The following is a 22,886-nucleotide window of genomic DNA, read 5'->3' on the forward strand; positions in this document are numbered from 1 at the left end:
GCGCCGGGTGCCCCAGCTAACCCGAATGGCATAATTAAGTATTCATATTGTCCAAATTTAGTGTTAAAGGCTGTCAAATGCTCGTAGCCTTCTGCAATTCTGACTCTGTAGTATGCTTCTCTCAAATCCAACTTAGTAAAAATCCGTCCCTTGCCCAATGCATCTAAAAGGTCCTTGATTAAGGGCAAGGGGTATTTATTGGACATGGAAACAGCATTTAATCCTCGGTAATCGGTACAAAGTCTTAAGGACCCGTCCTTCTTCTTTACAAACAGGACAGGAGCGGCGTGCGTATGTTTGGTAGCCCGTTGTATGAATCCGCGAGCAAGGTTTTTATCTAAGAAGGCACGGAGTTCTTTCTCCTCGTTGGGGCTCATGCGATAAATTCTACCCTTTGGTAGCTGAGCCCCGGGCTGTAGTATAATTTTGCAGTCAGTGTCTCTATGGGGGGGTAATTGATCACATTCCTGTTCTTGAAACACTCTGGCTAAGTCCTGGTAAGCTGGGGGAATGTCTGTGGAGTTGAGAGCGCTTGGGGTGTGCACCGCTGAAGAAACCAAGGGATTTATCTCATTGGATGGGGGGTTCTCCTTCCAATTCATATGCTCTCCACAGGGGGGATCAGTGAATTCTAAAATCCGTTCTTTCCAAATAATATTTGGTTCATGTAGCAATAACCATGGCATGCCCAGGACAATGGAATGTTTGGCCACCGGAGCAAGTATGAAACTAATCTTCTCCCAATGGTCCAGCGTACCAACTTGGAGGAGGGACAGGTTGCATTTTTGAATCGGAGGCGGGCCCTCGGCTCCGAGTGGAAGCTACCAGTCCATTTGTGTTAGAAACGGTATGGGCTTTGCTAGAGGAACTTCGGTCTAAACCGAGCTCTTCAGCCACTTGAGGGCCGCATTAAGCAAATGGGAGCAACCTTAAGAATCCTATGAGGGCCGGGAGGGCTAAAATACGTTGTATGCTTAGCAGGGGTTGGCCAGAATGCAGCTTGAACAGTAATGGGGGCTGCCTTCACTCACACGCCGCATCTGGAGTAGGGATCCACATCCATGGGTGCCGATGAGAGGCAAACTGCCACCTCCCCCTCCCTCGGTGTCTCACCCCTCGCATTAACCGCTTTAAACGAAGGAAACCCGTTGGAGGAGGGCCGGATCTCCGATGGTGGCTTGGTAAGAAGGAGTGGCGGCGTGGGGTGCGGGTGCGGTGGAAGCTTCTGTTTTCGGGCAGTTGGCGGCCAGGATGGCCGTTGAGTCCCCACAATAAAGGCACAATCCCAAAGCGTCGACGGGCCAGTTCAGAGGTGAAGTTTCGGTGAAGAGACGGCTGGGAAGCAGCTGCGGAGGAGTTGTAGAAGGTGGTCGAGAAGTGGGCGGGTTTCGGGCGCGGTCGCCCCCCCCCCAAGCGAGCGTAGTCCAAACGAAGCCAGCCGCTACTTCGCGAACATCCCAAGCTCGATCCACTCAGCGATAGTGCTGTGGGATACGGATGAGAGAAACACCATCTCTCCGAAGTTTTTACGTCGATGGCATCAGAGAAGTATTCACATTTCATCGCGTTCAGAGCCACTCCAGAGGAAGTCGAGCAGCCCGCTGCCCGGAACTCAATACGAGACAAATTCGGCAAAAGAACGGTTGCCCTGTTGAATAAGGCGGATTTTTATGCGATACGCGGATGAAAGCTTCATTCACCGAAGCGTCTGGATCTTGGAAGCCGGGCTCTTTAGGGCTTGAGTTAGAAATGCAGCCACTGTCTGCGAGTATCATCCGCACTTTGCAGTTCAAAAAAGGGTCCTGCAAACCAGTCCAGCCATGCCAATTCCCTGGTCCAGGACAGACCCGATGTCCCGTGATTTTTTCACGTTCAGATCGATGCATAAGTCATCATATTCCCTCCATATGTATTGCATCGATTTGCAAAGATGAAGTAGGGGAGTTTAAGAAAGCGGTCCCATCCAGGAAATGGGCAGGTCAGGGATTGGGGGCCTGTAGTATCCTCCTCCTCTCTCTCCGCGGCCCTTGGAGCCCGCTGGGGCGCTTGCGATTCGCGCCAGAGATTGGGGCGGTGGAGCCGTGGGAGGAGCAGGGATTGGGGGGAGGCACGGGGCCTGGTGCCGCTGGATTTTCCCGTTGAGTAGCAGGACTCCTTGGAAGGCGGCAGGAGCGCGAGTAGCAGGACCCAGAAGCGCTCAGCCTGATAGGGACCGGGCAATGGTGTCGGGCGCTCGGGTAACAGTATAGGCGCCAACTTCGAGTCATTCTGTCCCGCTGCTTCTTCAGCTCCTGGGTTCTAAAGGCAGGCAGCTAACTCCTCTCTTCTTTGCGAGTCAAAGGCATCTTGATGCAGGCGTGCAAAGCCCTACCTTCTCAGCTCCAGTTTGTCAAGTTCGATCCCGTTGAATAGCTGCAGTCAGTTCACCTTCGCGTCTGGATGGCCTTGTAAAATACCTTCGGCGTTGAGCATTCCAGAGTCCATCCTAGAGTGCTCTAGGGACCTTATTGTGGATGTCGATAAATCTTGCAAATATTGCCGTTTACCGTAACGCGTCTTTGGCTCCGGTCCAATTCAAGTTGGACGTCTTTGCGCTGTTGTTTCACGCATGCTTTTTTGCAGGTTTTCACGCTCCTTTTGCAGCTATTCTCGTTCCTCCTCCCATAGCTGGCGTTCCACGGGCCCACGCTTCTTAGGCATCTACCCAGGTCGGGCCACTTCCTGCGTCTCCCAATTTTCTTTGGGCCGGGAGGGGAAACAAATCCGGGATGGGGAGGCAGACTTTCACTCAGATTCACTCCTCATCCCGGAAAAGGGAGCACCTCTCAGTCCACCCGGCGGCCAGCGAGTGCCTTCTATGCGCATCCAGCTGCACTCCTACGTCGGGATCTGATGGGCCCAGATTGGGTGGTGTCGCCGACGCAGGCCCCTCCCAATCATCGAACCCGATCTCCGACAAAAGGACCGGTGTTAACTGCAGTTTTAGGGCGGGCTCCGGTGCTATGCCACTGAAAGGGATTCTTGGGAGCATCATCGAAATACGAGTCCAGGGAATGCGTTCTATAGATTCCTGGAGTTGCCGCCTGAAAAGTGGCCAGGCCCATCTCCTCAGAGACAGGGCGCATCGGAGGCTTGTACTCCACACACTGTTCGGGTAGAGATCCGGCTCCACAGGCTTATACGATCCATAGGACAAGCGCTAAGCGTCTCACATGCCATTCCGCATGCAATTAAGCTTCAGCAAGGCCCTCATCCCAAGCGAAGTAAGGGGAAGACTTCGTGTCGAGGCGAGGAGCGGGAGAGAGTTACCAGCTGAGACCCGTTCCCCGGCTGGTTTCTCCAAGTCAGGAAGGGAAGGCTCGGAACCCTCTATGGGGGCTACCGAGCCTTCCTCAGTTTCAGGAATATTCAACCTCTGCATGCCGGAACACCAAAGGTCCACTGATTTTTAGAAGTAAATGAGGAGTAAGGTTTCCTGCCACAATGTAAGGAATTCCATAGAGCAGAAATAAAAGGCTTTGTTGGTTGAAAGACCGTTTATTCAGACATCTTAGAAAGCTCACGTACACGGCGTGGCAGGAATGAAGTTTTCCCGCCAGACCCACAGGTTATAACTTTCTCCGTCCCATCCCCCCTCCCGCTTTCTCCCGTCCCATTCTCATGGGAACGGCCTGCTCATCTCTCTCCGTGAGATAAGACCTCTGCCAGAGAAATCGCAGCCGATTCTGGCCCATCGCCCGAGCTCTGGAATCTACTCAAGGCCAAGCGGCTGTGCTGAGAAACAACACCATTGAAACCTTTACAACCACACAGCACCCAAATATTACCACTGATGCAAGAGACAGATGAAATTATTGAACATTTTGGGTTAGAGTTTGGGGGAATAGATTTCAAATATTGCCTTCAGAAACAATAAAAAAGAGATGAGGATATAGTAATTAATGGATTTAGTGTGATAAATTATTCAGGCTTATTTCAAAAATTTTGTGAAACTTTCACCCTTTCCCGTAAACCTCAGGGAAGCAGGGTTGTTGCATCCTCCAAAATTAGATATATTTGTCTGGTCCCAGAATATGTAAACTCCTCTGTCTGTACATTACAGATCACAACAACATCATGAGTGGTGGACCTATGGACGTTATCACATGGAACAGAATGTTTTAATGCCAGATAAGGACTTGGGGTGGATCATATTTCTTCTCAGCCATTAAGTTCACTAGATGGCCATGGGTCTGCCACAAGTCTCTCAGCCTGACTTATTTCACAGGACAGTTGAGTATGAAATGGAAAAGAGGAGCATCACATAAACATCAACTCCTTGGAGAAATGGTGGGATTTTAAAAAAATGTGGTGGTTTCCCTTTCAGCTTGAATTTAAGCAAGCATCCATACATGTAGCAAGTTATATAAGCTTTGGCTCATTCCGCACATGCAGAATAATGCACTTTCAAACTGCTTTCAATGCTCTTTGAAGCTGTGCGGAATGGCAAAATCCACTTGCAAACAATTGTGAAAGTGGTTTGAAAACACATTATTTTGCGTGTGCAGAACAGGCCTTTCTTTCAATATGAAGTTTAAAAACTAGAGAAGACTCCCATAAAATCCCTAGCTTCAAGATTCTCTTTTTAGAGGAAGTGTATGCTCAGAGACACATTACCAAAATTAGAGAATGCAGTTTATCTAACATGAGGGATGTTCAACAGCTCAGATTAAGCTCATGATTGATTGTGTGACTTCTTTCTGGTTACAACAACTAATTTTTTGCATACTTTTACTGTCATGTGCTACACTTTTCATTATCAGCAGAATTAACCTAGAAGTACATTGGACTGTAAAAATTTAACAGGGCTATAATAACATATCATTAAAAAGACAATAAATCAGCTTAAATACAATATTCAAGTTTCTAGTTCAGCTGTTTCAGAGACAGTGAATACTCAGTACTGTTCTATGAAACTATAAAGAATCTAATTAGCTCTCAAACGATGACCTCTATAATCATTAACTGAGAAATTAAAATAAAGAATTCAGAATTACAGTTCACCAAAATGAAAGGATTAACCTATCTATTAATTGAAGGGGCTCATATTCAATCAGTAGAAAACAACCTTAATAAGATTTTGATGTAATAACATTCCCTATTAGTTTGCCTAAATAAAGTTTATGTAGGTGGAAAATGTGATTTAAAAAAAAATCACCCAGAAAAACCTTTTTATCTGGGAACCTTGAGCAGCCTTAGAAATTGCTTTGAACTTACAGAGATTATTTTATTAAATTTGTAAAACTTATCTCTTTCCTTTCATCCAGCAGTAGTGAATATGAATATTTCACTGATGAACACTGCACAATGTTTAACAAATACGTTTTTTACCACCTCTTCACTTTAAGGACCCCATGAACAGCCCTTTACAGAAAACTTGTTCTGATATATAATAGATCTAGGCCCTTTTCGCACAGTTCATTCAAAACCTTTTGAGTCAGGAAATAAAACATTTCCTCCATGGGGTTCTGCATTGTTTTTACACCAAAACATTTTATTTCCAACCTCAAAACATTTTACATGAATCCCCTTTTGAAACAATCCTTGAGGCTGAAATGTTTTCCAAACATTTTCACAAAGTTTTCACTTGCTGTGCTTATCTCTTTAAAACATTTTACAAGCTTCTGCCATCCTCGAACTTCCTCCTAGGGGCCATTTTGTGAAGTGACTCTTAACTCTCCCTTGCCAGTTTATTACATATTTTTATTTTTTTTTATTTTGGAGGTAATCTTCAATGCATCGAGAACACAACGCACAGAGAATCGCAGCATGAGACTGTGAAGAACTGATTCTACAATGAATTCAAAAAAAGAGGGGAAAATCACATGTTGGTAGCCAGGAATCATTTCAAGTGGGTGACTGCAGACAAAAAGGGCGGGGGGTTAAAAACATTTTACAAATGTTTACAAACATTTCAGAAGATTTTAAAAGATTTTAGATTGTAAAAAAACATTTTACAAATGTTTACAAACATTTAGAAAGGGCCCTAGTAAGCATTCTATTTGTGCTGGTATATTTGTTTGGGATTCCATGGTAGCAGCAGGTTTTGCTGCCTGGGTGACTGCATATTTTCCTAAGCCATCTCTCATGAATCAAAAAGCTAGTAAAACTAAATATTTGTTTTTCAAAAGTTCAGGCGGATGGAGAGAACAGGGAGGACCAATTTCAACACTTCTGTCAGATTTAATTTCAGATTCGTTAAAAAAATGGTATGTGGTAAAACAGAGAATAATGGTTCTAGAGTATGTAAGGAGTTTTGATCTCTCATATGTTAACATATGACTAGCAGCATTTAAAGTCTCTTATTCTAAAATATTCAGGTGAAAATCTGGCATTGGTAAATGTACATCCTTCTGTAAACACATCTGTTCAAACACTGATCAAACAGGATGGTACTAAATCAACATTAGGCTACAATATTTTCATCCCTGTTGCATAGTGAATGTACTGTTATTTCATGAATTTGTCATAAGAAAGCTGTATATGGAGTGTTGTGTGGTTTCCAGGCTGTATGGCCACGTTATAGTAGCATTTTCTGCTGATGTTTCACCTGCGTCTGTGGCTGGCATCTTCTGAGAAGCTGTGTATGATTTGCTTTTTTTTTCTATTTCAGACTTATCACCAGTGTTTTTCTTTTTTATTCCTGTTGATTGGATCCCATATTTCTGTCTTTTCTTTTCCCAGTAGTCTTCTGTATGCCCCCCTCCCACCACCAAAGTCTCTGTTAAAATCTGGGATACCCTTATGAACAAATATCATACTATATTTAGGGTTCCTGTATTGCATGAATGGAACACCACCATAATGATTTCTGAGGGGTTCCTTCTTATGTAAACATAGTTTTTCTTACCTTTTCAGCAACTGTGACATTAGCATGGAAAGGTGTTATATCATTTGCCTTATCTACATGGTTTCCTCATTCTTAATAACATCTGAGTGTGAAGGAGAGAATGAATAAAGAACTGGATCAGATATTGCTCCAGCAATGTATAAATCAATCCACAGTATAGAAACAGGAAAAGGTTGGACAGACTTCTGCCCCAAGATTAGAAGCTCCCAGTGCATTTGGAAATGTTTTCTAAGTAGACCCAGGAGGATCTGTTATATTTTTTTAAGGCTGCATTCCTACTTATAAGAAAAAGTCTTCTTTGGGGAAAAGTCTTTCTTGGGGAATGCAAAGCAGGAGTTTTAGTGTAGTCCTTGAAGTTTTCTAGATTCCCCTCAAAGCTATCTGTTCCTGTGAGGGATGCAGAGTCTTAGAAAACTGAATGGTCTTCTTCTTCCATCTGCATGAATTACAACTGACAGGCCCATATATTTCCAGTGGAGTTGGAGCTTTCATCCCTCCACATAATATAAAGGGTCAGCCTTATATACCAGCGTGCAATAAATGAGATTTCACTTGACATACAGCACTGAGCTGTCATACCCAGATCCCATGAAGTTGAGGACAGGGCAAAAGCAGAGGAGAAACAAGAGAAGGTGGTTTAGACCTTGTGGCTGCTCAAACCAGGAAGCGAGACTGATTTGGAAACTTTCATAGGATCTGGGAATATTATCTGTCAAACTTTGGTCTATGGTTGAGAAGACACTGTCATCAGCAGGTGCAGTTGATTCTGCATTTTCCCTGGCTGGAGCTAGATGTATATGTTCATGTCTATTGACCCACCAGATACCAAGTCACCAGTTCTCACATTGTATCTCCTTGGCCACTGGTGAGGGATTGGGGGTAGTAAGGTTGTCAGATGCAGGTTGGGAACTCCTGAAGATTTGAGGATGGAGCCTGGGGAAGACAAGGACCTCAGTAAGGTGCAATGCCATGGAGTCCAGCCTTCAAAGCATTCGTTTTTCTCCAGGAGAACTTATAGGAAGGTGTCAGGCAAGAGGTCCTCTGCTATAATGGGAGACCTGGTTGACTTACACAGTAGCTATACCAACATAAGCCTTTTTTAAAATAAAACTATTGCCTCCACAATGTACCATATTGCACCATGTTGATACAAGCTTCATGAGTATATTTGTCCAGATTTAATGTATGCCACTGGATTTGTACACATAAACTCCATGTGTGAAACTTGACCTAACAGAAAAGAAAATGCTTTTTCAAGTCTCAGATGGAATTCCTGCACCAACTTGACAGCTGAATAGTCAGGCCCTATTGATGATATTGCTCAGGGCCTATCTTGGCAATAACTTAAAATGAGAGAGACTGTGAATACACTATTTGCACTATATCAGATCCTTAATTATCACTGAACTCACAGGGACAGTTGCTTTCATTAAAAGTGATTACCCACGCATGATGTTAGCAATTTATCAAGTCAAGAATGTAAATAGAAGTAAGGTTTGTAAGCTTATGTGCCGCAGCTTTCTTGCTTTAGGCCAAGATAAACCAACATGCTCAAGCTTTAAAATCATCTTCTGAAACACTGTGAAGAGTCTTGCATAGTATTAAAAGTTACTGGGAAATTTGTTCATACTAGGCTGGGCTTTTTTATGATGGTGTTCACCAGTACTTGGAACTTCTCCCAAATCCTGAAGGGAAAGCCTAGGCAATCTTATACATTAATACTGGCACTTCTTTAAACAAAAGAAGCACTAACAACAAAAAGTCTATCAATACTTAATACACCATCTTCTCTCCTTCTCTGCTTCCTAAAAGCCAACTTCTTACTGTCTCTCTCAACTGCCACTCTTCCAGGTCAACAGTGGAATTCTTGTCAATCGGAGTTCTCAGAAGGGTATAAGGCATCAGCACTTACCTGTCAGTCTTTGTCACTTTTCTCCAGAAACAACATAATATTCTACCAAATGCTCTTCCCTTCTTAGAACACATTATGTTAGCTTTGAAACAAATTCAAACATTCAGCATACATCTCATAGTGCGCATGATAAATGAACTTTGAAACAAGTAACAGTGCTGTAATGTAGAAAAAATCTGGGTCCAGGTAATAAAGTTCTAGTGATTTAAGTGACAAAAAGTACTGGGCACTTGTATTCCATAATATGGCATTATGCACACCTTGTTCCCAACACATTACTATACCTCTTTCCCTTTTTAATCAGTCACTGGGGAAAGTGACAAGTCATGTAAATGGCATTAGTTAGCCTGTAACTAGAATCCTCTAAAAGTCAATGGGAGCACTAATGAATCATCTAGACATTCATGCCGGTCTTTACAATAGCTGCAAAGTGAAGAAAGAATAACAGAATTTTGATCAGAGGCAAGTATAACCACAGCATGTGGTGATGGCAGAAAATAACATCAAATCACAACTTATAGCAACTTCACAGGATTTTCATGGCAAGAGATGTTCAAAGGTGGTTTACCATTGCCTGGCTCTGCATCATGACCTTGGACTTCCTCAGTGGTCTCCCATCCAAGTTCTAATCAGGGAAAACTCTGCTTAGTTTCTGAGAACTGATGAGATCCAGCTACCTTGGGCCTTGCAGATTAGAGCACCACAGCCATGTATTCCTATATATTTTTTAAAAATCAAATGGCATCATAGTAAAGCATATTATTACAAGTCAGATTAACAGTGGTTACTCTAAGGGAAAATTTCATGTTTGTATGTATGGTAGTAGAGCAGTAAAATGGGACCACACACAGGAAATATAGGGGTTTCTAATAACTGGGAAAATATCCCAAATAGTATTGGTATTTTTAAAAGAGTTTCCTAATTACATGATGAGGACTAAGCATGATCGACAAGTAGTGAGATCAACTGTGGAGACAGAATGAGAAAGGTAAAATGGCCTGCCTCTCTAGGGTTGCCAGATCACAACCAGCAACCACCAGGAGAAACTTGGGGCAGTTATAGGCAAACTCCTATGATTCCTATACAGAACTCTGGTACACTTTCAGTTCCTTTCTTTCTTTGGCCCTTTCCACACGGGCAAAATATAGCGGCCCAGGGACGGCAAAAACAACGTCCCTGAGCTGCTGTTCACACAGGCTGTTCGTCCTTGGCCGCCCAGGAGCGGCGTGAAGGTGCTGCTTTAAACCTCGCTCATTGAACGAGGTTGTTGCAAAGCGGTGTCTTCCTGTCGGCACGGTGTGAACCACACCGCTGGGAAGACGCTGCTTTCCCTGTCGCCTCCACTGACCTTCATGTCCAGCGTCACTCTGAAGAGCTGCAGAGACCCGCCCACGCTGCCCTCCGACCCCTGAAGGTCGGAGGGCAGCATGGGCTGGATCTCCTGCAGCTCCCCTCCAGAAACCGATGCTGGTTATGGAAGGTCAATGAAGAAACTCTCAGCAGAGAGGTGGGGGTGGGGTATAAAATTATGCCGGAGTGCAGACCTCCTCGCTTTCCACTTGGCGCTGTCGCGGGCGCCTTTGTCTCGAATTTCTCAAAGAGTTATAATTGGTTTACTGAAGACAATCTCTTCTCCATATTCTTACACCATGCACCATATTACTGCAGCACAGCAAAGGGTGTTTGTTGTTCTTCTGCTCAGCTAGGTTTTGCACATTTGGTGCAAGGGAGTTTGGGCCTGCGACTTCTCCCCATGTACCTCTGGCATGGTCTTCTAGAAGGGACTCAAAATGTTATTCTTTCTGGGTCCTTTTGCAAACCAATATACACATTTAAAAGCTACAAAATGTAAAATATAAATGCATACATAAAAAGGGGCAGCACTGAGTTGGAGATTGTCTCATTCCTTCCCTGTGACTCCTCATGAACCCTCAACTTGCATGCTATGATAGTGGGATGCTGCATTTCTGTTGTTTTAAGACTTGATATGAAGTCCCAGAAGGCTAAAGGGAAAAAAAGAGGAAACTAGAGGAATGTGTTTTTTATCAAAACATTAGCACAGGATAGGGTTGTTAGCTCCAGATTAGCGGGATCCTGAGGACAGCGAAGTTTGGGAAGGGGAGCGACTTCAGTGTGATATAATGCCATTGAATCCATCCTTCAAAGCAGCCATTTTCTCCATGGAAACTGATCTTTGTAGTCTGGAGATCAGTTGTAATCCCAGAAATTGTAATCCAGCCACCACCAGGAGGTTGGCACCCACAGTACACAAAAATTTGTTAGGAGTTTTACTGCATTTATTAAAAGTAATCAGTAATCAAAATTACTTATTCACAAAGGGATGCTGTTTTCATAATAAAAGATGCAGGTTGATTTTATCGATACTTGTTATCTGATATATTTTGGAGATTAACTCACAGCCAACACATTTCTATTTAATGTATATCCTTCAGGGTGCTTATCCATAGATTCAGTCTCTGCATTTTACAGTTAAATCTTCACTGCAGTAAACACAAGGATGGATTTTATTTTGCTATTGTTCTTTGTTTATGTCAAATAACAAAGCAGGCAATAGATCCTAGACTCCCTCCCTCTCCTCCCATTCTGCAGTAATTCGTTTTGTTTTAAAGAACTCCTCCCACCTGCTTGTCTAGTTTGCTTCTAATTCTTACTCCTAGAACAATGCTTTTACAAATGAAAATACATTGCATTCTATTCTAGTTGAAGCAAGCTGCTATTTTGTTATGTTCTTGCCTTCACTTAATTATATATTATTAAATCTCTTTTCTTTTTTTAAAGCTGCAAAACAAGATAATTGTTTTTTTTTCCTGTCATTTTAGGAAACCAAGAAAACCTGGCTATGACAGCAGATGACAAATGGAGTCATACTGTCCCTAGTGTCGTATAGGTGAGCTTTATGTTTTTCATTCATTTCTTCCCACACCTGGCATAAATCTGTGCCAACAGTAGAGTCAAGTTCCATAATGAATCCACAACCAATGGTAGCTCTTGGAACATCTTGGCAGATGTCATAAATTATCTTAACAGACAACTGTAAGAGTCAGGAAGGTTTAATTGATTCCCAACCAACCAGATTGTGCAACCTGTTGTGTTGAGTTGAATTGAATTCTAGCAACAGATAAAGTCAAGTATCTCATACAATTTTTTTTTTAAAAAATAGGAAATTACTGTTCCAGAAAGTATACAGAAGACTATTTTCCCCAATTTAGTTAAAAACGCTAAATACCATAAAATCAGTTTCAGTCAGGATCTTCTTTAGGATTTAAACATTTGCATAATACTAGCCATTGAAATCTATGATCTTAGAAGACTGTAATTCTGTTTAGGATGGCACTGATACTGACAGTTATATAATCTATTTCCAGTAAACTCAAGGCTGGTTTTAAAAATTACATACCTGGTTGAACATAGAGATGCTTTAAAAGGGCTTTCTTCCCCAACCCACCCAGATGTTGCCATCACATCTTGCCCATTTTGAGTTTTGGAGTTTTCCATTGATTTGTCTCTTTTAAGCTATTTATACACAGTTGACACCAAAAAAATTAAAGTTGTTCAATTTAATGTATTGAAAATGGAGTAAAAATAAAGACTCATGGGCATATTGAACATACAGAGCTTACACTTTGGCTCTTTTTTTCTAAGAGGGTTTTTCCTGATGTTTTCAGTGCTCACTGGGGATTCTCCCACTGCAAAACTTCCCCAGCTGAGCCAACCGCTATATCTCTTACCTGCTGCTTGTCTTGCTGCCTGCCACTTTTCTCTTTAAAAAAAAGAAACCCCCTTCAGGCTGCTCTGCTGGCTGAGGGCGGGTGGAACTTCTGTGAGGTGGGTGAGGAAAGGAGAGAGGGGTAAGCAAAGCCACAGGGTTCTGAGCATACACAATAGATCTTCATTTTTTCAGAAGCCACAGGGCTTCTCTAATCTGCTTTGCAGTGAGTTCGAGAGGGGGAAAAATGTGTGCACAACCAAGAATCTGTACACTCACCATGGGGCAGGCCATAAATTCATAGAAGACCATGAGTTTGATTTGCACAAGGCGAAGCAAACTTCTGGTGGCCAAATAAAGAAATTAGAAATCCTCCCAAGTTGCAAATGGATTCAAATATGCATAGTAGTTTAATCAACCCTTTGTATTATGCATACATTTGGCAGAAATATATTTATAAATCTCTTTTGCCTTGAAAACCTACAGGGTCACTATAAGGCTGCAACTGGAGGGCACTTTCCACCACCATGAGATCTAATTAGTGACATTAAATATGTAATCTTCGACAAAATAAGAAATTCTGCTGTTTTAGTGCTTTTATATAAGTTCCATTATGCAGTTCCAAAGCCTGGTTTCACAATTACATCCATTCTTCCTTACTCACTCTTCTCTACTCCATGTACCAAAACTGAACATAGATAGTAAAAGTTAAAAACTCAGCCACTGTATTGATTATTCCTTTCCATGAGCCAGAATTCTAACTGTATTTAAAGAGAAAATCACAGAAGCATTAAAATAATGAGAGACTGGTATATAAACAGTAGCACACATGACAAAAAAAAAATTACCCAGTATAAAAGATCCTCTGGGGTACAGAGTAGTAATTTTCTAAATTTCAGATCTCCTTTTTATTTACAGTCAATGTCTAAGGAGAAGCGAAACAAACAAGAAACCTCCACCAGTTTAACCACACTGGACTCTCCTTCCAAATGTCACATTTCTTCATGCTGCAGGGCAAGATTGTATGAAAAATGACTCCGAAAGGTCACAGCACTGTCACTTTTGTATTAAAATGAAATAGGTTTGACTTTGCAGGGCTCCTCCATTTTCACAAGTTAATATCAGAAAGGGCATTGCATCCCAATCACATTTCTAAGCCCAACTCTGTTTTGTTATATCCAGGAAATGAAAACTTGCTGTGTTTTCCCCCCAATTTTCTCAGTATTTTTTTGTGACGGCAAGCATGTATTTGGGAAAGAAATATGACTTTGGGAAGGATTACTGATTGTACATATTGTACTAAGTGTGCAATTTGTATGGACACCTTGCTACCTGCCAAAGAAATTGCTTTCACAGCCCTCTATCTTCACCAGCCATTGCAGTAAATTATAGTACTTATAGTTCTGATGAAAACTATAAGGACCAGTTGACATCGTTTGAGAAATGCCAAATATGTTGCAACTGGCAACTTAAGCCAAAGATAATTGGTGATTTTGGAGTTGAATCCTCCTTCTGTAAGCTAGCAAAATATTTCAGAGAGAAATTGTATCTTATTTTTGAGCCAAATTCATATCATGCAAAATGCCTTGGAGGACTTTTTGTAAGTACAGAACTAATATTATCCATGAATTATGTTGAAAGTTTGTCTTACTGTTCTAATGATGATTACTTAAAAAAAACCAACAACAGGCAGGATATTTTCAGGTGAGAAGGTCCATGCAGAATATTTGCAGATGAGGAGGTCCATGGACAAATCTTTAGTTTGCAGCACTGGAACATTCTTATTTGTACCACTGTGCCTTTTGCTCCAAATTTGGGCAGCCTATCACCAAACTCCTCTTTCTGGATTGGTTTGTTCTAGACTAGCCAAGCAGGAAGAACATGTTGTGGATCTAAAGTTAACTTTAATTGGGTATTTAGCATAAAGAAACACAACTTCACACTAGGCTTGTACAAAGTGACTAGTTTTATTTGGTTTCCATGCAGCAAATGCTTTCTCTTTACCATGCTGATTCATCATTTCTAGTTTGTAAGGCTAATAAAGTTATTTGCTAGTTAAATGCTTTTCTCCCTTTAGCCTTTCATTTGTCCGAGATTTACTGTGCTACAATGGCTGCAGACAGCAAACTGAACAATTCCAGTTTTAACTTTATATTTGAACTATATACTTGTAAGAGACGTTCTGATGTGATTTGCCTTGCACAGGGTCTGATTTGAATAGCAATAAGGCTTCTATTTACCGTAGTTGAAGATCCAATGGCAGACTGGGTTTAATATAGCAAAACAGGCATATTTATTGGGAAGTGATTGCTTTTCCTCCTTCTCACACCTCAGTGTTTATCAAGGAGAAGTTAAAATTAATAAACCTGTATATGAATGTTCAGTGCTTACTCCCAGACAATGAGAGAAATGGCAACCTTAGTTGTTAATCAATCTGTGGCCTTTTTAGTAACAAAATGAGCCCTTTGTGATGTACTGATTCCTATTACTTATTTTTCTTGTTAGCCTTTCTTGTCCTTTCAGCAGTGTCTCAACTCTCTTGAGAGGTGGCATGAATATTGTGCTTACTATATTGAAATATTAAATTTTCCAATTACTGTAGCTGGCATAGAAAACGGAACTGGCTATGTTAAAACCAGCGTACAAATTCAAGTAAAACAAATTGGTAAATTTGGGGCCAGACCTATGTGGTTTTTTTGGGGGGGGGGGTTGAAGAGAGGGGAAATACAAAATGATGTCCCCATAAATTATATACATATAGTTTCTTTGTACATACACATAAGTCAATGTATATAGTTAACAACTCTTTTAAATGACAGAATAAATTCTGTTGACCTCTATGAACTGTGGATGAATAATCACATTTTACATAATTTTATCTATCGATAATGTTTGAATATTCCCTCAACCTCTCTGCACACATAGAAACCCAAATAAAGGAGAACGTTTTTCACCCTCACCTTTTCCCAGACAATTTTTTAAAGCAGCACACATAATTTTGACATGGGGAACACCAAATACACCTCATGATCCTTTGCAGCTTGATAACGTGCAGCCCAGAAAAACCTTTATCTGATCATCATTCTGCTGGAAGCGAAAATGACTAACATGAAGCTACTGTCATTTAGTCACAGGAAAATACTTATTGGAAAAAACAATAATGCTAGGAAGACAGTATGAATAGAGGAAGACCCACCATGAGACTTAATAAGGGAAGCCATGGCCCTCAATTTGCATGACTTGAGCCAGACTGATAATGAGAGGTCATTGATTCATCAGTCAAAAGTGACTTGATGGCACATAACACACATGCACAGGTCCTCTGTTCTTATCCCTGATCCCCTTTTCCCAAGGTGTAAAATTGGGTTATATGGAACAGGCCAAACCCATCAAATGAGGAGGCAGGTCTACTCATGGCCTTTGGCAAAGCTAAGCATAACACAGCTCCCAATGTTAAAGCAGTGGGACAGAAAGTTAGAGAAGAACCCATCCTCTTCTCCTCTACCCCATTCCACTCCAAGCTGCTCCAGGGCTTGCAGCGGCTCAGCAGAGCACAAGCCAGGGGGTCAGGAAAGAGAGGCACATCAGGCATTCTAAACCATTAACAGCCTCCTGCCCAAAAAAGTCTTCTCCCCTGAAAGTGTTCAGAATGTACCCTAAGGACCCTGCCCCAGAAGTCTCATGTGTTCAAAGCCTACCATGGTCACTGTCAATCTGCAGTCCTTGAAAGGGGAGTTGGGAAGACCAGAAATTGGAAGGTTCTGTAGGTAGAACAGTGGAGGGTATCTTGACCAGGTGAAGGAAGGAGATTAGTAAGGCCAAGGAAGGTTACTTGGGAGTTGTGTCTCCCACAGGATAGAACATGACATCTTTGAACATCTCCTCAGGAACATTTAGCTTTCCCTCCTCTTTGCTCACTATAGTCTCATTCAACTAAAAGCTGTAGCATTAGCCTTACCAAGGGCTGTGACTCCTTTTTGAGGACTGGGGTCTCTCTTTCCCTTCCCCTCCTCCCTTCCTAGCATCAGCTTAATCAGGGAAATGGGGCAGGCAAGATGCAGAACAAACAGGGCACCTGTCTCTGCTCAGTATCCAGGGCTATCCAGGGCATCTGTCAACCCCCCCCCCCGTAAATTGCAGAGGTCACTAAGCTTGTCAAAGGTTAATGTGCAGAGGTCACTAAGCTTGTCAAAGGTTAATGGGAAATAACACTGTCACAATTTCAAAAACAGGACTTCCCATGGCGAATGAAAGAATGGGTATTGGAAAGAGAAGATATAAAAAGTGAAATTGCTAAAGAATTAAAAGACTTTTTCGAAATAAATGAAAATACAGTAGAGAATGTCAATACAATTTGGGAAGCTAGCAAAGCCTTTTCAAGAGGCGTGCCTTCTAGCACAAAGAGATTAAATAAGACTAGAAACAGATACAAAAGGAAAAGAAAGAAGAAAATGTAGTTAAAAAAGAGTTTACAAATATTGGAATAGCTTGGCTCAAAGATCACCTAAAATAAGCAAATTAAAGGAATAAAGGAAAATAAGATCCTATTAAAAAAAGAGACTATACAAAGAGAGGAAAATGGTTGAGAGGAACTCACCCAACAAATTGGGAATTTATCAGAGAAACAAAAACATTTTGTCTTAAGCAAACAAACCAGGGGAAATGGTTGGTCTCACAAATAAGAAAGAGAAAAGGAATCCAAGAATAATAAACAGGTTAAAATTAGGAGAAGAAGGAAACAACAGATCCAACCAAAATTCAAAAAGAATTAAAAGCTTTTTATGAAAAATTGTATGAAGCCAAGAGAAAGTGAAAGATACGAATACAATACCACTATATCTGAGAAAAGTGAACAAGTTAAAAGGCTTGTAACAGATAAGCAAAAGGGAAATATTAAATAAATCCAATAACCTTAGAGAAGAAGTCTTAGAAGCAATAAAAGTGCTAAGAGGCTCATCCCTGGGCCCAAGATGGCCTTCCATCTCTTGCCCCACTACAAAGGCGTTCGAGAGTTTGACATTGTAGCGCATACAGCTGTTAATCATTTTAAATAGGAGATATGGAATGGAGGCCAAAATGCACCAGAATCATGGGAGGGAAGCATATATTACCCCTGGTCCCTAAAGAGGAGAAAAGCACCTAATCCCACATCCCAGAGTTTTTAGGCCCATCTCTCTACTAAACAATGACTACAAAATCTTTACAAGCTATATTAGCTAAAAGACTACAGAGTAGTAATAGCGGAATATTTTACATAAAGACCAAGTGGGCTTTGTCCCAGAGAAAGAAGTGGGTACACTAATGTACTTGCACTAGCATGCTTAACATCATAGAAAATGTAGGGAATAAACTGGGAGACCAATTAGCAATGAAGGTGTTCCCTTGATGCGAAAAAGGCATTTGACAACATCCATTGGGACTTTTATGAAGAGAAGGGGTCCTAGATGAAATGGGGAGACGGGTGATCCAACTGATTCAGTAAAGTAGTAGACAGCATATATCAGAATCAAAAGCGAGAAGTTGAAAATAAATGAGTAGAATTGGCCTTGAGGCTTTTAAAGATTACACCAAGGGGCACAAGACAGAAGGGTTGTCCCTTATCTCCCCTTCTCTTTAATGTTGTACTAGAGATACTACTTAATAGAAATTAGAGACAAAAGTGAAGTACATTTAAGAAGGTATTAAAATCCTTAAAAAACAATATCAAATTGAGAAAGCATTTTGCAGATGATGTAGTCCTGTTCGTTAAAAACCCAACAGAATCTTTAGACAACATATTGACTTTAAATACAAACATTTGGGAGAACAAGCTGGGATATAAAATTAAATAAAGGAATTAAAAACTAAAATGTTTCTCCTTAATCTCTCAAAGAAAAAAGAAGCACAAATAGAGACAGCGAACAGGGATCCAAGGCAGTGTCAAAAGAATATAAATATTTAGGAATAAAGCCTAGAAGAAAATCGAACAAAGAACCTATTTAGGAATAATTATGAAAAGTTGTAAGAGTGAGATTAAAGGAGGGACTTAAACAAATGGAATACTCTAACACTCTCTCTTTTTAAGAATTAGGGTGAATAGCATTGATAGAAAATGATGATCTTGCCCAAGTTTTTATATATTTATTCCAAAATCTCTCTCCCATAATAACATCACCCAAGATTTTTTCTAAAATTGTGAAACAAGCAATCTCTAGAATTTATATGGAGAAATAAAAAGGCCCAGGATTAAATATACAACCTTAATAGATGCAAAAGGGGAGGTCTTGCTCTCCCGGACTTAAAGATCTACCATGATGCCAGTGCCTTGTTTGTGGATCAGGGAATGGATCCTATTAGAACAGGGGTAGGGAACCTGCGGCTCTCCAGATGTTCAGGAACTACAATTCCCATCAGCCCCTACCAGCATGGCCAATTGGCCATGCTGACAGAAACTTTGATAAGGGAATTGTAATTCAGGCTGAAACATCTGGAAAGACTGTATTAGAAGAAGACCAAAATTCTTAATTTAGAAGGATACTAGAAGACAAATGTTGGGGTTGGCACCAATAATATCTCTGGCCAAAAGACAACAAAGAGAGATAGGGAGATTCAAAGAGCACACAATTAGAAAAGCCTTAATTATGATATGGCAAAAATATAGACCAAAAATTGTATCAAAAAATACCCTCTTGGGTGCTCGAAGATTAGAAGCCCTGCAAAATATACAAAATATAGAGATTCTGCTGACACAGGTGGTTGGATTTGAGGGTATAAAGGATGTAATTATATGTGTGGAACAAAGGGATGCCCTATGAATTAAAAGCACGTGACCACATGAGTAATAGGAATTGAATCAAAATGTCTCATTGGTTCACCCTACCACTTCCAACTGAGAGATCTTTGTTCATAAAAGACCAACAAACAATAGGACTAGAAAAAAAAAATTCCAGAATAGTTTTGACCAAATTATACTGGGCCCCAAGAGAAAAAAAGAGATGAAGTCAGTAGGTTTTACAAACATAATTCCTAAAAAAATTGAACTAGAACAGGAAATGAAGTAAAGGGAATCCATGATTAAAATGGGCACAAGACCTTGGCTAAGAATATATATACCTGGATGATAGATGGGAGGAAACTTGGAAGGCTTGACACAAAAAAATTTACCCTTGAAATGCCAGGACCCTAAGGAAAATTTTTTATAAGGTTTTCAATCATAGGTGGCACATAACTCCTCAAAACTGGCAAAAATTGACAAAAAATGCTCTTCAACATGTTTGGAGATGTAAAAAAGATGTGTGGAGGTACATATTTCCACCTTTGGTGGAGCTGTCCTACAAGATCAAAAGAAATTCCTGGATTCAAATGCACAAAAAAACACTACAAAAAATATTAGGTGAAAAAAATTCAAAAGAGGATGCAGCCCGAGGAGGAAAACTACCTATACTAAGGTATATTTCAGGATACCCCACCAGTAAGAGAAATATTAATTTATTTTTATATCTTTCTACAGCAGGCAAGAATACAGATTGCCAAAAGGTGGAGAGAAAAGGAAACAACAAAAAGGCCCAAGCTGTTACAACTGTGGATAGAGATTAATTGAATACAAGGACATAGACAAGAACTCTCCACTTATCTGAAAGACTTACCACTCTCAAGATCATAAGAAAAAACCTGGAAGAACTTCAACTTATACTTGGAGAGAAAGATGGAAAAAAATTAGTTAAAATTAATCTGTTCTTGATTTCCTTTTTTTGCCTTACAATGAAATCACTAAAAAAATCAGACTGTGGCTATACAGCAGCTGAATAGACAAACCCATCAGATTAAAAGGGGGAAGGGGTTTTTTTTCTTTGTCACTCTCTGTAAGCAAAAGAGAAATCCTAGAGAATGATGATGTCCCTATTTTGTTTATAGTTTGACATATATATATTTTATGCTTACACAATTTTTTTAATTTAAAAAGAGAAGAATAATAAGAATAACAATTAATTTTGAAGATGTTTTCTTTTAAACACATTAACACTTTTTATAATTGAAATTAGGAAATAGATTATGTAATAGATTAATTAATTTTAGAAGTAAGTTTAAGGAAGATAGATTAGAAAAGGGGTTAAATACAAATGTATAAAGCAGCTTAAAATGTAACTAATACTATTGAAGTTCTGATCCAAAGAACTTTATCCATTAAAAGGAAGGATGTTACATGGAATAATCAAAGGAAAATTACTCCTGAAGTACAGCAAGGAAGTCCTTTAATTTTGTTGTATAAAATGAGTTATAATGTTAGATATTTGTGTGGTATTGTAACCAAATATGGTATAAGTTTTTGTTACATATCTGTGTAAACCACCTCTTTTTTAACATTTCAATAAATTTTTTTTTAAAAAAAAGGTTAATGTCTGAGGAGCAGCAGTGGCATAGGAGGTTAAGAGCTCGTGTATCTAATCTGGAGGAACCGGGTTTGATTCCCAGCTCTGCCACTTGAGCTGTGGAGGCTTATCTGGGGAATTCAGATTAGCCTGTGCACTCCCACACACGCCAGCTGGGTGACCTTGGGCTTGTCACAGCTTCTCGGAGCTCTCTCAGGCCCACCTACCTCACATGGTGTTTGTTGTGAGGGGCAAGGAGGGCAAGGAGATTGTAAGCCCCTTTGAGTCTCCTGCAGGAGAGAAAGGGGGGATATAAATCTAAACTCCTCCTTCTCCTCCTCCTCCTCCTCCTCCTCCTGAGGCCTTGCATCAGATGCATTTAAACTCATTTACAATATAGCCCTGAGCAAAGTTAAACCCTTCTAAGCCTGTTGACTTCAATGGACTCAGAAGGATGTAACTCTGCTTAGGATGGCTCTGTTAGTATCTTAACATCATCCTTGTCCAACAAATTATATAACACTCTATTTTACATTTTATCGTAATGCAGCTTAAAATTCGAATATTTTCACTGTGAATATGTGTTGCTTATTTGATCAGTACTATCCTTAACAATTTAACAAAATGAAAATAATTTGTGCTCACTGTAAAAGATGGTAAAGATAGAAGCAGCATGTTATCGGTAATGCTCAGTGAACATGTGCAAACACATGAACTCCTAAATCTCTGTGTCAAGGAATATTTTGTCTGCACTTCAAACACATGCAAAGGTGGACAATACCTCAGGGAGAGACTTGGAATGGCAAACAGTGGCCCTTTCCCCACTTACCTTAAGCCCTGCGCTACTCGAGGAGAGTAGCGCGGGGTCCCTTGGCACTTCCCACTGAGAGGCGGCTGACAGGCGCAGCTGCCCGGCAGCTGCTGTATCCAGCCCCTCATGCAGAGGCATTCCCTGAAATGGCTCTTTCAAAGGCTGCAGATGAAACCCTCATGCTTGAGAAAGGGGCCACAGAGGGGACATAATAGTTAAAAAAAGTTTTAATCTTTATTGTCCATGTAAAATTAACAGAAGGAAAAGCAGGCAAGTTCAGGTAGACTGAAAGTACAATATAAAATGCTAGTTTGGCAGAATTAGTGATAAAGATGGCCAAAAATGGTCATAAAAAAGGAAGGGAGCATGATGGATAGTAGGTGAGGCAATGAAGAAGATAAGATGATTGAATCTCCTGGGTGTAATGACTGAGTTACTTGTAGCAAGCCTGTTTAAGAAAGATTATTAGATGGTTGATGACATTGGCTTCACTTGTAACTAAGGCCCTTTCCGCACGGGCCGTAAACTGTGCCCTAGGGACGGCAAAAACACTGTCTCTAGGGAGCTGTTCGCATGGGGGGCGCAGCTGCTTCGCAGCCACACCGCTCTCACTCCTCCCCAGCAGTGCAAAGCCGCCATTTTCCCACCTCGCTCCCCGAGCGAGTGTTTTTGGAAAACGGCAGCTTCCAGCCGCTGCCGTGCGAACGGCAGTGGCTGGAAGGCGCCATCCCTCCCCCCTTTCTTGATCGACTTACCTTCCCTGCAACCGTCCGGCACGTCACCAAGGCCTGGGGACACGGCCCCTGCCCTGCACGACCGCTCTGGAGTCACAGGGCAGGGGGGGCGTGTCCCCAGGCCTTGGCAACGTGCCGGATGGTCGCAGGGAAGATCGATCAACTCGAGGCGTGATTGCTCAGCGGCGCCCGCCTTCCCTGTCGATTCAGGGACCCGTTAGATCGCGAGAGCGGTCCCGAAAGTTGGGTCGGCGTCATGTACACCAACGCAACCCCCAGCGTGGACGTGTGGAAGCAGCCATAGTCTCAGGGAAAGTGTATTGTAAGCCAGATTTTTGGATAGTCCAAGGAGGCAGGTTATTATTTTGCAAACCTCATTCATTAATCATGCCCTGAATTTTCAGAAACTCTCTGAAAAACCATAGAATAGAGCCACTGACAGGAGTCCAGGCCCTCAAAGGAATC

This window comes from Sphaerodactylus townsendi, linkage group LG08, assembly GCF_021028975.2.
Source record: "Sphaerodactylus townsendi isolate TG3544 linkage group LG08, MPM_Stown_v2.3, whole genome shotgun sequence".
NCBI classification, from domain to species: domain Eukaryota; kingdom Metazoa; phylum Chordata; class Lepidosauria; order Squamata; family Sphaerodactylidae; genus Sphaerodactylus; species Sphaerodactylus townsendi.